Genomic DNA, 16537 nt, shown 5'->3' with positions numbered 1-16537 from the left:
CGTGGAGAGCAACCACACCATGAGCAACGTGCCCTGTGTGCCTGGGTCCTGGATCCCGGATCCTGGAATAGCGTCCCTCTAATGTGAAGCCCCCTCTGCCCTTCTCTCCTCTTTCCACAGCCCTCCTAGCAGAGTCATCAGACACCTTAGCATGCACAAGACACTTTGAGTCTTGTTCTTGTCGTCTTGGTGCCCATGCTTACTCTCAAAAGTGCCACAGCTCACAACTTGCAGAACCTCTCCAGTCTCCTGGTTCCACACACACGGTGACTGCCCCACGTTTCCTGAGTAGACTCTGAGTCCAGAAGGACCTGCAGGTCTCAAGAGAGGCAGACAGGTACCTCCTGTTCATCCTGAAGCCCCGAGGATTCATCTCTACAGTCATCATTAAGGTTGTAACCAAGGTGATCAATTAACTTGAACATAATCACAAATAAAAGTTACCGTCTTCAGTTCATAAGTTTAGGTTTCATATACACACTAAAATTGAAGCCCTGAATTAAAATTTCCCTAACTTCTGTGTTTGAAAGTCCATGGAGTCAGATTGACAGACAGTTGTATAAGTTCCACAGAAACGAAGTACAAAGAAATGAGGCATTTAGATTTACCAAGAACTAGAGCAAGATACTTTCCTCCTCTGTTGCCCGATTCCTCTCCCACGATTTATATTCAAAACTCTCTTTGCCCTCAAACTCAGAGCATGACTGAGTTTATGTGACTCATGTGATTCTAGGGAGAGAGTCACAATTTCTGTCATCACCTCCATCGTCAAGAGTCACTGTGTGTTACTTGTCTAGTTCGGTTTCAGGGATAACGGCCACCACACTGACGTTTGAGTCCCCAGCCAGCTCTTCTCCACACGCAGGTAAGGCATGGTTTGCATCCATTCAAGCCAACTTGAAGCGAATAGAAAGCGCGGCTATTTACCCGTCTCCCTTGTCTCCCTGGCACGGCTCCTCTTGCACAGCAGCCGTGAGGCTGCACTCAGGACCGGGGCTCGGCCTCAGCACCAGGGGGAAGTGCCATCCCCGCAGGATGAGGTCTGGGTGGCAGAGGCACTGCAGCCTCCCTGCGGCTCATCCTTTATGCCGCTTCGCAGGACCGCCTCCTGCCCGCCGCCGCCCCTTCTGTCCCTGCTCTCCAGTCGCGGCCTGAGGTACCACCTAGTGGCCAGAGCAGGGCCCTTCCTCTCCTGGCCGACACCTGCACCTTCTGTTTGTGGAAAATCCTTCCCCCAAAGTGTGTTCAAATGTGTTCTCCATCAGGTTGTTCTTTTTGACTCTGCTTGTCTCTTCCTCTTTGAACTATGGAAATACTATGGGATCCTGTGACAGCCTAGGACACCAGTCACTGGTCCCTTGATGGCTGTTCTCTGGAACTGACCGTGGCGACCCTCAGCTGTGAGCCTGATCCACCCCTTGTGGGACCAAGATTAGCCCTCCTGCAAGGACTCTGACAGGTCAGGTCTAAGACAACAAATGTAATTTTGTTGTTGTTCAGTCACCAAGTTGTGTCTGACTCTTCACAACCCCATGGACTGCAGCACACCAGGCTTCCCTATTCCTCACCATATCCTGCTGCTGCTGCTGCTGCTGCTGCTAAATCGCATCAGTCGTGTCCGACTCTGTGCGACCCCATAGACGGCAGCCCACCAGGCTCCCCCGTCCCTGGGATTCTCCAGGCAAGAACACTGGAGTGGGTTGCCATTTCCTTCTCCAGTGCACGAAAGTGAAAAGTGAAAGTGAAGTCGCTCAGTCGTGTCCGACTCTTCAAGACCCATGGACTGCAGCCTACCAGGCTCCTCCATCCATGAGATTTCCCAGGCAAGAGTACTGGAGTGGGGTGCCATTGCCTTCTCCATATCCTGAAGTTTGCCCAAGTTCATGTCCATTGCATTGGTGACGCCGTCCAACCATCTCATCCTCTTTGTTACTCAAGTAAAAAGGGAAAAGAGACTTTCCTTTTGCCGAACATCCTGGACTTGGGCAAGTCCCATTTCTCTGGGACTTAGAACACTGACCTGCAGTCCTGCTGGACCAGACCTGGTAGAAATACCCGGGGCTGCTTTGCTGTCAGAGATGTGACCAGACGGCCTTTCCAACCAAGTCTTTGGAACCAACACACTGGTGTCCTGCGGCTGTGCCAAGGGTTGCAGGATGGAATGGTAAGAGTGGAGCCGTGTACACACAAAGGGACGGTTGACAGAAAATGGATGATTCAAGCCTCCCTTACTTGTTTCTCATGCTCCATCGCTTGGGCTCTACAGAAGATTTTGGCTTCCCAGTAAAGTGGTAAAAGTGGAGACTTCTGTTAAAGATCGTTAACCATCCAGATGACACAGCACAGCTGCCATAGGTGCAGCCCTCCCAGCTTGCGTGCTGGTGACTTTGTGTGTGCTGTACATGAATTGGCTTCCCCCATGTCTCAGGGGGTAAAGAATCTGCCTGCAATGCAGGAGACACAGGAGATGTGGGTTTGATCCCTGGGTTGGGAAGATGCCCTGGAGAAGGAAATGACAACCCACTCCAGTATTCTTGGCTGGAAAATCCCATGGACAGAGGAGCCTGGCAGGCTACAGTCCATGGGGTCACAATGTGTCAGACACAACTGAGCGAATAACACATATACATGAGTTACCTTCATCATAACAGGAGCTTTAGGAAGTGGGTCCTCCCATCACCCCATTTCACAAAGCAGCAAACCCAAGGTCCCAGCGCTGGAAAGGAGCACAGTTGGGGCTCAAATTGACGGCACGAAAATGCCACCAGAGGGGCCCTTGTAGTCATGGGGCTCACTCTGCACCAGCCCCGGTGGTCACTGGTTTCCTACTGTTTTGGTGCTGCTAAATTTGGTGTCCAGCATTCTTGTTTTGTTCTGTCTTTATCAGGTTTCGGTATTCAGGTTACCCTGGCTTGGTTAAGTAAACCGGGGACAGATTTCAATTATTTCCTATTCTGAGCCAGTTTGAATGAGGTGGGATTTATCATTTTCTTGCAGGAGAGAGATCCCATCAATGCCAACAGGGCTGAGAGAATGTAGACTAAGCTCTTGCCTCCTGGATCCTCCCTCATAACAGCAAATACACCACACACAGGGCACCCCGAGAGCACCAACTGCACTGGGGGGCCCCTCCTCTGTGAAGGATCCTGTGTCCTTCTGTTTTGTTGCCCAAGCAGGGACGATGCGACAACCGTCGATTCAAAGGCACAGGGGAGACGCTTGGGCGGTCCATGAGGCCCAAGGGTGGGACCTGCTGGACGCCCTGCAGCACAGCTGGTTCCCAGATGCCGACTCGGGGGGTTTACTCCACAGGGTCCATCAGGAAGCACCTGGGCTCAGAACCTGGGGGGATGGGAGGGGAGCGGTGGGGCAGTTGGGCTACAGAGCGGGCCCACAGCTCAGTCAACCCTACTCAGAGCTCTGAGAGGTGAGTGAGACAGCCTCTCTGCTCTGCCTGGAGGGGTCACCAGAAGCCTTCCCCCGCCCTGGAGAGGTGTGAGGTCTGGCAGGGACAACGGAGGGAACGACACGGCACATGCTGTTGACCACCCCTGCAGCTGGGTGGCATGGCCTCCTGAAGGGGTCTGGGCAGCACGCGTCCATGTTCATGGCTCACAGCATCAGTCTGCTTCCCCAGCTTTACTGAAATATTATTGTCACATGACTTATGTAAACTTAAAGCATACAAGGTGATGATTTGATACATGTAGATATTGCAAAATGATGACCATAGTAAAGTATTAACATATCCATCAAGTCATTTAATTACCTTTTGATAACACTGAAGATCTTATATTAACAACTTTCAAGTATACAGTACAGTGTTGTTAATGACAGTCACCAGAACTTATTCTTCTTACATCTAGAGGTTTGTACTCTGATCAGCATCCCTATTTCCCCCACCGCCTTCTCTTGGAAACCACCAACTGATGCTACTTCTATGACTTTGGCTTTGTTAGCTTCCCCTTATCAGTGAGATCATATAGCATTTTTCTTTCTCTGACTTATTTTATTTAGTATAATACCCTTCAAGTCCATCCATGTTGTCACAAAAGGCAAAATCTCATTATTAAGGCTGAATATTATTCCGCTGTGTGAGGAATATTTTTCTTTCTCCATTTATCTGTCAATGAACACAGGTTGTTTCCATGTCTTTGCTATTGTGGGTGATGCTGCACTGAACATGGGGGTGCAGATGTCTCTACGTGACACTGATTTCATCTCTTTTGGATAAATATCCAGGAGCTGTTGTTCAATTGCTAAGTTGTGTCTGATTCTTCATGACTGCATGGACTGCAGCATGTCAGGCTTCCTGTTCTTCATTGTCTCCGAGTTTGCTCAGATTCCTGTCCATCCATATAATGATGCCATCCAACCATCTCATCCTCTGTTGCCCCCTTCTCCTCATGCCTTCAATCTTTCCCAGCATGAGGGTCTTTTCCAATGAGTTGGCTCCTGGCATCAGGTGGCCAAAGTATTGGAGCTTCAGCTTCAGCAACAGTCCTTCCAGTGAATATTCAGGGTTGATTTCCTTTAGGATTGACTGATTTGATATCCTTGCAGTCCAAGGGACTCACAGGAGGCTTCTCCAGCACCACAGTTCGAAAGCTGGATTGTATGGTAGCTCTATTTTTTAATATTTTGAGGAATCTCCATTGTTTTCCCCAGTGGCTACATCAATTTATATTCCCACCAAGCGTGAACAAAGGGTTCCTTTTCTCCACACTCTTGCCAGCATTTATCTCCTGTCTTTTTGATGACAGTCATCCTAACAGGTGTGAAGGGATAGCTCATTGTGGGTTTGATTTTCAGCAAACTCTTCTACATGACATCTCTGTGCTGAGGCTCCCTAGACGCCATTTTGAGTCCAACCACAGAGGCAAAGCTTACCTGGGTGAGACACAGGAGAGAGCATCATGTATTCACAGAATTTGGGTTACAGATTTTTTTTTTTAACTCCAAGGTGTGTAAAACATTTTCATATATCAACTCACCTGATCCTCCCAGCAGCCCTGGGAAACAGTTTCTGTGTCACCTTCTCTGCAGATGTGGACTCAGAGGCTCTGAGAAGCTGAGTGGATTTTCTGGCACTGCTGGGCTGAGAAGTGATGCCACCAGCTGTTAAGCCCAGATCTTGCTTCAAAGTCCAGGTTTATAAATACACACAAGCCCTGTACACTAGGTATGAGCACTAGACAGTGGAGTCCTAGTAAAGTAAGTAAAAAAGTAAAGTAAAAAGTAGCTCAGTCGTGTCCGACTCTTTGCGACCCTGTGGACCGTAGCTTACCAGGCTTTTCCATGGGATTCTCCAAGCAAGGATACTGGAGTGGGTTGCCATTTCCTTCTCCTAAGGAAGCAAGCACCAAATCTCCTATGAACATTTGTTGAGAGCCTACAATGCCTGTGACTGGTCCACAGGTCTAGAATCTCAGCAAATCCTCCAGCAACATATGAAGTCAAAATCTTTAGCACTGTCTTCCATACAAGAAAACCGAGGCTCAAAGGAGAGTGTGACACAGCTATTGATGAAAGCAGGACCTGAATCCAGGCTTTTCACCACATCTATGCTTCATACAGAGTCTGGTGTCTTCTTGTGACTCAGTCACATGCCATAGGTGGAAACTCGGGTGCGACAGGACTGCAGAGGCCATGGGAGAGCAGCAGAGAGAACATGAAGCCAAGGGGCGGAGGAGGGCACTGAGGGCAGGGGGCAGGGCCCAGCCATGGGGCCAGAGGGGGGCCCTTGGTTGGGGTGCTAGCTGCTACTTGAGGGGTGATTCCCAGCCCCAGGGCCATCATAGGGGAAGGAGGGCCAGTCACGACATGTCCTGTGGTTGGCTGGAAGGTTTGGGCCTCGTTCTAAGAGCAGAAGGAAGGCCTGCAGGGTTTCAAGCAGCAGATGGAAGCAGCCGCAGTGAGGAGTGAAACAGGATCAGGAGGGGAGAGAGCTGTGAGTCGACAGCAGTGCCTCATGGTGAGAGGTTTAGATCCCTGGGCAGAATTTATCACCCAGGATCCTGCGATCTAGTTAATTCATGCTCAGACCATGCTCCCCTGAATATCAAGCCTGAAAACCAAGGCAGCCCTGAGCCAACAGCTTACAGAGCCCAGACACTTAAAATGCCACACCCACCCCTGTGTGTCCACAGGCAAGAAAGGGACAGCTTGGGGTTCAGGGATTCAACGTGGGGCTGGGCGGGGGGAGAGGGGGGTGGCAGCGGTGGTAATTTTATTTGTCGTGTCAGGTTTGTTTGGGCTGCCAGGACAGGGTCTGTGGGTTCTCACATTCAGTGCGTGAGTCAAGGTTCTGTTAGTTCTTGGGAAGCTTATTTTTCAAATCCTATGCACTTTTCCTTTGAAAAGGACTCAGTAATCATCCTTTGATTCAGTATAAAGCTAAGAATCTTAGCAGAAATCTGAGTAGACAGTCCTTTCCTTCTAGAAGTGTATAAAGCCTAATAAGCAGCTTGAACTCACTGTGTTCATGTCAGAGGGCGTTAGTTACATTTCTCCAGGATTCTTGGCCTGGCACTTGGATGATTGTTGGGACATTAGCCACAAGCTCTAGGAGGAGGTCTCTGCAGGTTTTAAGTCTTGCCTTCCTGTTCATGTAGTTTCCTCACCAGCTTTGTTCAGGAAGGGCTTCTTCACTGCCTGCTACTTCAGGCTGCACAATAAGACTGCTGTTTCATAACACGAAATTTGGGGTTCCCTCTACCTTTTTCTCCTCCTGTGGCCACTGAACTCTTATTCATTCATTTAGATCCAGGCACAGTATTGGAGTAGGAGGGTATGGCAACCCACTCCAGTACTATTCCTGGAGAATTCCATTGACAGAGGAACCTGGTAGGCTACAGTCCATAGGGTCACACAGTCAGACACGACTGGAGCGACTAAGCAGCAGCTACCCCAAATTCCTCCCTTCTCTCCTCCTGTGGCCACTGAACTCCTATCCATCCTTTTAGATCCAGGCCAGCACCTCTTGCTGGGAACCTTTGGGACCAGGTGCTGTGCCCTCTGACCTGTGTGACATCTGTCTGACACCTTCCTGGTTGACTGTGAACTGCCTGGTGCAGGTCTCCCCTCTGGGCCGTGAGTACTTCAGAATCCTGCTCAATCACTAATAAATGCATTCTTTAAATGTTTCATAGTAATCTCTGCCATTGTGTAAGTTCCTTCTCAGAAAAGTCATTTCAGAAAATGAGGTCTGACATCAGCTGCCAAATAACAGAAAATTCTCCTGTTTATAATCTGGATACTGAAGACACTATGGTGACATTTCTTTCTTATCCCCTTTCTAAACCCGAAGAAATTTAGTTTAGGATGTAGGGAGGGAAATGAAAAAATTTTATATATAAATAAACAGTCCTTAGAAATAGGATATGATGAGGTCACAGGGTAGGGAGTCTAATCAAGTGGAGGAGTTGAAGACTTATCATTCAAGGAACTTAGGATCTACAACAGCATTTCTAAAGAGCAGTCTACGAACCATCAGCATCAGATTTACTGTGGAGCTTCTTATGGACAGGTTGCAGGCACCTCAATCGGAACTTCTGGGAGGATTTTGTGGTTTTAATTAGCTTCTAGCTTTGCTGCTGCTAAGTCGCTTCAGTCGTGTCCGACTCTGTGCGACCCCATAGACGGCAGCCCATCAGTCTCCCCCGTCCCTGAGATTCTATAGGCAAGAATACTGGAGTGGGTTGCCACTTCCTTCTCCAATGCATGAAAGTGAAAAGTGAAAGTGAAGTCGCTCAGTAGTGTCCGACCCTCAGGGACCCCATGGACTGCAGCCTTCCAGGCTCCTCCATCCATGGGATTTTCCAGGCAAGAGTACTGGAGTGGGGTGCCATTGCCTTCTCCAGCTTCTAGCCTTAGGCTCAGTCAAATTTGGGGATAACTGCATTGAATGCATGTTATTGCCAGGCACACAATGTGTGTGTCCTTATGTGTAATATCTGTAAGACAGGTGTTACCCCATTTTACAGGTGTGGAAGCTGAGGTTCAGTATTATCCACTCATAGGCCAAGGTCACACAACTAGGAGGTGGTGGCACTAGAATTCTCAAAGTCTAACTCCAAAATTGCTTATGGAAGAAACTCGGTTCTAATAAAGAAAAGGTAAATGGGATGAATTGAGATCTTCCTCTTCTCCTTCAAATGTTTTGTTTATGCTATTTTGAACAATTTGTTTTCAAAGAATTTTGTGTTTCTAAGAAATAGCAGCAGCGACCTCTGTGTATAGCTTCTAATTCATGTGAATGGGATTTAAAATGACAGCCCTTCTCCACTGGAATGAAGTGACTGAGCCTTTAGTGGAGTAAAATGACCTTGAGATAAACAATTAAACAAGGAAGCATCTTGACATGAATTTCTATTTTCAGAAAATAGAGATGAAGTGGAAGAAAGAAGAAAAGCGTAATATTTAGCAAACATCCCCTCACATTAAAATCTCTGCATCCTCAGAGTAGAGTATCCGTCTCATGGGTGATCTATAAAAGTACAGACATCTATGTTTTATCCTCTATTTCAAGATCTGCCCTTTCTCGGCAAATGGGAGTCCTGCCCACAGCCTGGTGCTGGGTTGTAGGAGGGGCCCAGGGCCGAGGAAGCCCCACCACGTCCCCTGGGAGTGTGAATCAGGCCCAGTGGGATTCTTCTGTGTTGCACACTGCAGACCCTGGGCCCTACAGGAGGCACCAATGCAGGGTGGAGGCTGCAGGAGTCTGGGCTGGAGGCTGGGGAGACAAGGGGTTAGGGTTAGGGCTTTCCTGGTAGTTCAGATGGTAAAGAATCTGCCTACAATGCAGATCTGGGTTTGGTCCCTGGGTCAGGAAGATCCCCTGGAGAAGAAAATGGCAACCCACTCCAGTATTCATGCCTGGAGAATCCCATGGACAGAGGAGTGGGTTGGGTACAGTTCATGGGGTCACAAAGAGTTGGTTACAACTGAAGTGACTTAGTACAAGCATACTAGGGGAGGTGCCCTTGAGGCAACTCAGGGGCTAGCCAACTCCTCTGAGCACCAGGGTCAGCCTCCTGGAAATGTGGCGCCCATGCTTAGTTGCAGCTCATGAGCTCAGAAGCTGCGGCTCATGGGCTAAGTTGCTCGGTGGCATGTGGAATCTTCCTGGCCCGTGTCCCCTGCATCAGCAGGCAGGTTCTTATCCACTGTGCCACCAGTAAACTCCTATCCTGTTATTAAGACCATTATAAAGATATAAACTGATCAGTGAAACAGAAGAGAGTCCAAAAACAAACTCACACATATATGATCACCTATTACATAACAAAGGTGGAAAACTGGTGTCATAAGGATGGTTTTTCTCAATCAATGATGCTGTGTCAGCCAGAAATCTGAGAGAAAATTTATACCCTAAATCCTAATTTACACTATTAGCAAAAATCAACTCAGTAAGATTTCTGATTTAAAAGTGAAAGGTAAAACAAAAAAGACTAGATGAAAACACAGGACACCCTCACGATCTTGGAGTAGACAAAGATTTCTTAAACAAAAAATGCCAACTATAAAGAACATCAGTAAATTGTATATTAAAACTCAGAGCTTTTCACTTGGAATATACAGGCTCTGTGGTGGGGTTAATGGCGACCTCCAGGGCTCACTTTCCAAGGGGTATCTCCCAGGACTGCTTCTGCCAGTGGCGCTGTCCCCATGTTGAGCCATTGATGATCCACACCCCTACATGAGACCCTCCAACACAAGCAGATCCATTCAGCCCCTGCTCCACCTGCTGTATCAGGAGGTGGACACGTGCAAATCACATTGATGGGCCCTTGTGCACTTGGACTGCTGGTTACTTTGGTCAGGGGGAGGCAACAGCAGAAGTGGAAGCAGCATCCACAGGTGAGATCAAGGAATGTCATGGGGACTGTGAAGCTGGCCTGAGTGTCCACTCCATGCAAGCAGTGATGTCTACCTTAATCTGTGCTGCATCTCCAGCCCCTTGCCTGTAACCTGGATAGTGAATGAATATACATAAAACAGACTTAAAAAATGAACAATTATGAAATGGATGAAAAAAATGAAATACTACATGAGCTCTGAAAGTGGTGTTCAATATAAAGGCATATATCACAATTCAAAAACAAAAAAGAAGAGCTTTTTGCCAAATATATTCTCACAATACATTCAACAAATGACTTGTATCCAGAATATACAAAAAAGACAGTCCACCCAATAGAAAAATGGGCAAAACTTGAACAGACATTTCACAAGAGGACAAAGGCCAACAAGCATATGAAAAGTGCCCAGTCTCACTGAGTGTGCGGTTTGCATGATAGTCGCTCAGTTGTGTCCAACTCTTTGTGACTCCATGGACTGTAGCTTGCCAAGCTCCTCTGTCCATAAAGTTTTCCAGCCAAGAATATTGAAGTGGGTTGCCATTTCCTTCACCAGAGGATCTTCCCGACCCAGGGATCAAACACGGGTCTCCTGTATTGCAGGCAGATTCTTTACCATCTGAGCCACCAGGGAAGCTTATTAAAACAGACATTTTTAAGTATAAAGACAGGTCAACTTAAGAAAGTATCAGCAGATACATGCTTGACTTTATCTTATGATCTATAGACAATACATTAGAATATGTAATGAATCCATACACAATCTCATTAAGAAGCATTAAAATGAAACCTAAAGCCAGTGACATACCGCTATGTGCCTGCCAGAATAAAATGAAAAGACTGACACTACTGAGTGTTGGTGAAAAAGTGGGACAACTGGAACTTAGAAAACCCGCGGGGGCAAGTCCAATAAAGCTGAGCACAATGTATGCACAGTGACCCCGCAATTCCACTCCGAGGCAAAGAAGAGTACCCATGCCCCAAAGTTCACAGACTAGAATACCTGAAGCAATACTATTAACACGTTAATGACCAGAGACTTATTAATATGTCTTTTGTTACCCAAACATTATTGACCCAGAACTTATCAGTAAGTTTTTATGACAGTGATACAATTAACATCACCATGCAACGTTTCAGGGCTCAAAATTGATCAGGGGTTCATCATACAACTTATGATTGTCGTTATCATTCACATTTTGCTCCATCAGTTTTTTGTTTCAACCTTGTACTATAAATGCAAGTTTATTACCGGGAAAATTTTCAAAAATGACATGTGGCTAAATTTTCAGTGAAGAATTTTTTGGTGAATTTTATGCAGATACTTTGCTTGATTATTCAAGAGACATATATACTGGTGTCTCAGAAGATAACAGTTCTTCAGAATATAGTTCTGACTTACATGATGTGATTATTATACCAACAAAAAGACAAAAAACTTCAGTGATTGACTCTGATAGAGAAAGTGGGGGAAAAAAAAAAAACCAGCAACTCACCATACTGGAGAAGGCTTTACAGGTATGTCAGGCTTAACTATTGAATGTAATAACCCATAAAGTGTTAGTCAAATAACAGAATTAATTTTTGGCCAGCCACAGGCATTAGTTTCTGCAAAAATCCCCCAGTCAATAATGAGTTAATAGTATTTCCAAACTGGGAATGAACCAAACATCCATTAGATAAATAACATGTGGTTTATTCATGTGACGGAATACTATGCAGTCATGAAAACCAACCGTGTATAAATACATGCAACAGAAATCTACATAGTGTTGAGCAAATAAGCCAATACAAAGAAAAATATATTGTTTGATTCTATTCATAAAATGTCCCCAAACAGACAAAACTATCCCATGCTCTTGGAAGTCCAGACAGTGGTTACCCATGGGAGGCAGCAACTAAAAGGGAGAAAGGGACTTCCACGGTGCTGGGAACATTGTTTGATATAGGTGCTGACTGTATGCATGTTTTCCATCTGTGGCTTGCCAGGCCAGCCTGGGAGAGTATTGCTGAGTGCCCCATACCTGTTTAGTAGTGCAGTGAGAAGCAAAAAACAAAGGAGAAAAGGAAAGATATAAGTATCTGAATGCAGAGTTCCAAAGAATAGCAAGAAGAGATAAAAAAGCCTTCCTCAGCAATCAATGCAAAGAAATAGACAAAAACAACAGAATGGGAAAGACTAGAGATCTCTTCAACAAAATTAGAGATACCAAGGGAACATTTCATGCAAAGATGGGCTCGATAAAGGACAGAAATGGTATGGACCTAACAGAAGCAGAAGATATTAAGAGGTGGCAAGAATACACAGAAGAACTGTACAAAAAAGATCTTCACAACCAAGATAATCATGATGGTATGATCACTCACCTAGAGCAAGACATCCTTGAATGTGAAGTCAAGTGGGCCTTAGAAAGCATAACTACGAACAAAGCTAGTGGAGGTGATGGAATTCCAGTTGAGCTATTTCAAATCCTGAAAGATGATGCTGTGAATGTGCTGCACTCAATATGCCAGTAAATTTGGAAAACTCAGCAGTGGCCACAGGACTGGAAAAGGTCAGTTTTCATTCCAATCCCAAAGAAAGGCAATGCCAAAGAATGCTCAAACTACTGCACAATTGCACTCATCTCACACACTAGTAATGCTCAAAATTCTCCAAGCCAGGCTTCAGCAATATGTGAACCGTGAACTTCCAGAATTCAAGCTGGATTTAGAAAGGCAGAGGAACCAGAGATAAAATTGCCAACATCCGCTGGATCATGGAAAAAGCAAGAGAGTTCCAGAAAAACATCTATTTCTGCTTTATTGACTATGCCAAAGCCTTTGACTGTGTGGATCACAATAAACTGTGGAAAATTCTGAAAGAGATAGGAATACCAGACCACCTGATCTGCCTCTTGAGAAATTTGTATGCAGGTCAGGAAGCAACAGTTAGAACTGGACATGGAACAACAGACTGGTTCCAAATAGGAAAAGGAGTATGTCAAGGCTGTATATTGTCACCCTGCTTATTTAACTTATATGCAGAGTACATCATGAGAAACGCTGGGCTGGAAGAAGCACAAGCTGGAATCAAGATTGCCGGACGAGATATCAATAATCTCAGATATGCAGATGACACCACCCTTATGGCAGAAAGTGAAGAGGAACTCAAAAGCCTCTTGATGAAAGTGAAAGAGGAGAGTGAAAAAGTTGGCTTACAGCTCAACATTCAGAAAACGAAGATCATGGCATCTGGTCCCATCACTTCATGGGAAATAGATGGGGAAACAGTGGAAAACAGTGGCAGACTTTATTTTGGGGGGCTCCAAAATCACTGCAGATGGTGAGTGCAGCCATGAAATTAAGAGGCACTTACTCCTTGGAAGGAACGTTATGACCAACCTAGATAGCATATTCAAAAGCAGAGATATTACTTTGCCAACACAGGTCTGTCTAGTCAAGGCTATGGTTTTTCCAGTGGTCATGTATGGATGTGAGAGTTGGACTGTGAAGAAAGCTGAGCACCGAAGAATTGATGCTTTTGAACTGTGGTGTTGGAGAAGACTCTTGAGAGTCCCTTCAACTGCAAGGAGATCCAACCAGTCCATTCTAAAGGAGATCAGCCCTGGGATTTCTTTGGAAGGAATGATGCTAAAGCTGAAACTCCAGTAATTTGGCCACCTCATGCGAAGAGTTGACTCATTGGAAAAGACTCTGATGCTGGAGGGACTGGGGGCAGGAGGAGAAGGGGACAACAGAGGATGAGATGGCTGGATGGCATCACTGACTCGATGGACGTGAGTCTGAGTGAACTCCGGGAGTTGGTGATGGACAGGGAGGCCTGGCATGCTGTGATTCACAGGGTCGCAAAGAGTCGGACACGACTGAGCGACTGAACCGAACTGAGAAGTAGGCATACATGCCGAGGCTAAACGGGAACAGAGAAGGATGTGAGGTGAAGACCTGGCTGTTAACCAACTCCAGTCCCGTGTATATCTGCTGAAATAAGTCTATCACTAAATAAATGAGTGTAGCAGCCACTGTATCAACTACCTTCAAAGAATCAGGAATAATGTTGCCAGAGGGCAGCAAACGAAGAAGCTTCCTATCAGATGTGCAGCATTTGATGTCGACCAGGGAGGTAGTGATTATATACCCATGCTTCCTGTTTGACCAAAGGGACAGTAGGTGTCACAGGCATTATGGTATAACTGTGATTACAGGGCCACGTTCCCCGGGTCTGGCCTCAGGCAGAGGTAGACAACAGAAAGTCAGTTCATAAAAGTCATGCTCAGTAGCTTGAATATTTACACTGGCAGTTCTTCCCCGTACAAAGATTTGCACAGGAAGCCAAATTCTCATTAGAAGGATACTTGAAGACTTACCAAACAACACAATGACAATGAGCTAAGACAGGCTGAATCAGTTCCCAGAAGAGCTAAAGGGACTGCAGAGCTGGACAGCCAACAATGCTCCTGCGGTCTCTCCTGTGCTAACCCGTATCACACCCTGCCTCCAAGCCCATCTCACTTGTACCTCTTTGCTCTGATGCTCTAGAAACACCATTAACATGAATGTAGACAGCAATCATACTTCTTAGAATTCCAAGTTTGGGGAGGGGTGAGTAGGAAACCCTGCACTGATAATCTAGCTCTCAAGAGTCATCACAGCCTCTAATCAATTCTTCTCTCCCTGGATGCAGATTTCTCTGGGGAGTCACACTGGAGTGGAGGCCTGGCGGCCTCAGGGCACGGTTGCCACCTGGTAGGCTGCTGCAGCCGCAGGTCAGGACACTCTCCTTTTGGTGCAGTGGGAAATGGCCAGTTTCTCCCCCTTCACACTGGCCATGTGGTGCCGTTGCTTTACAAGATTCCAGGCCCAAAGAATTAAATTTGATTGCTCTTAGTTACACACAACCAGCCAGGTTCCCAGTCCATTCCTCCCAACTTCTTTCCACAGAGGCTGTATCTGATCCTCATTTCTACTTCTTTTCACAGAGGCTGTATCTGATCCTCATTTCTACTTCCATTCTCAGAGGACAAACCTAATAGCAGGTCTGAAAGTACCCTTCAGTCACTCCCATGAGCGCCTGACATCACTGGCCTGATAATGAAAAGCCCCCTCTCCTAACAGTTTCCTCATGTCTTGGATGGAAAATCACCAAATATTTAGACTGCAAATGTGTGTGGGAAGTCCCATCAGCTTTTACCCTGGTGATGGGAATTCTTCTTCAGTCACTGCCCACCGCTAGCTGCAGCAGGAGATGTCAGGGAGGAAGAGCAGGGAAGGCAGTGTCATAAACGCGCAAAGTGCAATGGCCAGGACGCCACACCTTCCGGGGAGGCTCCAAGCACACGCCAGCTCGCTCAGACTCCAGAGCCCACCCAGCTCTCTCTGCTCCTTTTTATCCTTCTTTTCCACTTGGCTTTGCCACCACAAATTTTTCCACCCAAATTTTCCATGGAATGGAGAGAGCAGGAGGCGGCTAAAAATATGTCTTATTACTTGCTTGGAATACACTGAGATCACTGCATGAGGACAATGATAACAGAGAAGCTTTTCATTCTATACCAAACTATCACAGTACTTTCTGGCACTTTCCCCCAGAACTGACGTAATACTAGAGAGCTCACAAGCCCACCTCCCAGCACCGTCACCAAACCTCAGCTGGCCAATGGCAGCCACCAGTCAGAAGTTATGTTATTTATTTCCTCCAATAACTTATGGTGGACCACCACATTTTTGTAAACTGGTAACAGCTGGAGATGGACAGATTGTGGAAAGAACAGAAATGAGGTAACCTGTGTTACCTAATAGCTGAAATGTCTGCTATTCTAACACGATGAACAATCAACACATGTAAACAAACTAAGAGACAACAGTTTTTTAACAAGTACTCTGGATAATCACAGAAGGACATGTCTTTTAAAACCATGCATGAAAGAAATGATTTTTAAAAGAGTATGTATAAATTCTCTGCTTTGCTTTTTAAATTTTTTGCTATATATCAAAACTGGTAAGTTTTCTAAGTGGTGATAAATCAAGGACAACAGTTCACTTTGGTGTCAGTTTAGCAAGAGTCATGCAAGAAGCCAGGGGTGACAACTCTTAAGGGTTCTGAAATGGCCAATGCAAACTCCAAGTGGGGATGAGACACCAGATCCTACTGCGCCAAGCACAATGCTATGATGGAGAACACGTACTGGTTCTTTCTGGGCCAAAGAGGGGAAGGGATCGACAGCACACAGCGCCGTGGCCCAGACCTCCATCAGAAGGATCCCTCAAGCCTCTCTGTCAGCTCCCTTCACAGCCACACACTGCCCACTGGCCCAGCCCCACGCCTCCATCCCTGCGGATCCTTGCCCCTGCCCCCCATCCCCCCCCCCTTATATAAATCTGAAGAAAATGTCCAAACAGGTTCACATGGGAGATGGCCACTAAATCTTGAGAAAAATACCCACAGCATTTTGGTTCAGTAAAGAAATGAATTACATCCTTGATAACTAGAAACATTAACTGCTATCATCGGGAACTCCTATGAGAAAGCCCCCCAAATGCAAAACAATTTTATGCTGGAATCTGAAATATTTTGTCCAGTTCTAGAATTCAATCATGTTAGCAAATGAACTAGTTGCTACTTAAAATGAAATTTAATAACTGGCTAGAATCCTAAGTTAAAAGTTAATTAACTTTTATCC

The sequence above is a fragment of the Bubalus kerabau genome, chromosome 21 (assembly GCF_029407905.1).
Source record: "Bubalus kerabau isolate K-KA32 ecotype Philippines breed swamp buffalo chromosome 21, PCC_UOA_SB_1v2, whole genome shotgun sequence".
NCBI lineage: Eukaryota > Metazoa > Chordata > Mammalia > Artiodactyla > Bovidae > Bubalus > Bubalus kerabau.
The sequence above is the reverse complement of the archived record's forward strand: the minus strand, read 5'-3'. Positions refer to the sequence as shown.